Source organism: Suricata suricatta, chromosome 7 (assembly GCF_006229205.1).
Source record: "Suricata suricatta isolate VVHF042 chromosome 7, meerkat_22Aug2017_6uvM2_HiC, whole genome shotgun sequence".
Lineage (NCBI taxonomy): Eukaryota > Metazoa > Chordata > Mammalia > Carnivora > Herpestidae > Suricata > Suricata suricatta.
Window position 1 is genome coordinate 139,114,238 of NC_043706.1, and position 1,157 is coordinate 139,115,394.

At 43.5% G+C, this 1,157-nt stretch overlaps 1 protein-coding gene across 1 annotated transcript in view; it reads right to left on the bottom strand.

Moving 5' to 3' along the window:
* The window catches only part of PRKN (parkin RBR E3 ubiquitin protein ligase), a gene marked incomplete at its 5' end in the record, with an annotated part of 1,091,762 nt that overhangs the window by 497,462 nt on the left and 593,143 nt on the right, over nucleotides 1-1,157 (bottom strand). The window lies entirely within an intron of this gene.

A 1,157-nucleotide genomic window follows, 5' to 3' on the forward strand; every position in this document is an offset into this window, starting at 1 on the left:
GAGAAATATTTAATGAATGTAATAATAGAAGTGAAAAAAAATAAAAAAGACCTCAGAGCCAAGGCCCAAAGAATAGAGACATGATAAATACAGTGAATTTGGAAAGAAAAAGAATGTCGCCAATGATTAAAGTACAAGAGCACTGAGAAGACAGACGAGGTCCCTAAGCCAGTGAATTCTTCTCTTTACCTCCTCACGTCCAAATGATCCCATAATAGGATATTTCGGAAGTTCCATGACAATACGTCTCAGATTTTCCGAGGTGGTCCAGATACCAGGGATTCTACTCCACAGTTCCATAAATGTGCTACTGTTGAGCACACAGAAATAATGGCCTTCCAATAAATAACCGCAAACAATGGTGGAGATCTGATTGAAACAGAGCGGGGGCGGGATACAAAAACGAAGATACTTTTTTTTAAAGACAGTATTGACAAGAACTGGTTTTATTTGTTGCCTTTTGTAAATTCATCTGGGCCACGGGAAAGACTTAATAACGTCATGCATTTTAACATACACAGGTCTCCTGGCAAAACGAGGAAGGTTTTGTTTCCAGGAATAAATTAGTTAAGGACATTCTCAGAAAGGGTCCTTTGACCCTCCTGCGGCTGTGTTTCTGAGGGGACTCTGGAGGAGAGGCCTGGAGGCGACAGGCCCCGGGGTAACTGAGCTGCCGGTGAGCCAGGCCGCCACATTAAGCGACGAATCAGAGCGAGCAACGCAGTCACATGAGAATTCTTTTCTGAATATTGTTTTCTTCCCATGACTGAAAGCAAATTCCTCTGCCTGTTTCAGATCACTCTATCGACAGCAGCCTTCTCCTTTGACCAGGGGAAAAGAAGACAGAAGGAGTGCCTGTGCTTGCATTTTGCTGAAACACTGAAAGACTGAAGAGCTCGGACTCCGGCCCGCGCTGGCCCCCCAGCGGGTCACCCCTCCCTCTCACGTCCCATCAAAGCACGCTATCAGGCTGCATGTAATATTTTTAAAATATGTGCCGTGAGTCAATAAAAATCCTAACCCACTATAGGTTAAATGGTCCAAATGTTTCGTATAGGCTCTATTGTTGATCCCAAATAACTGTACGTTTAGGTAAAGACTTAGAGTTACTGGGGTGTGTGTATGCACATGTGTGTGTATATAGGTTTTTATTTGAT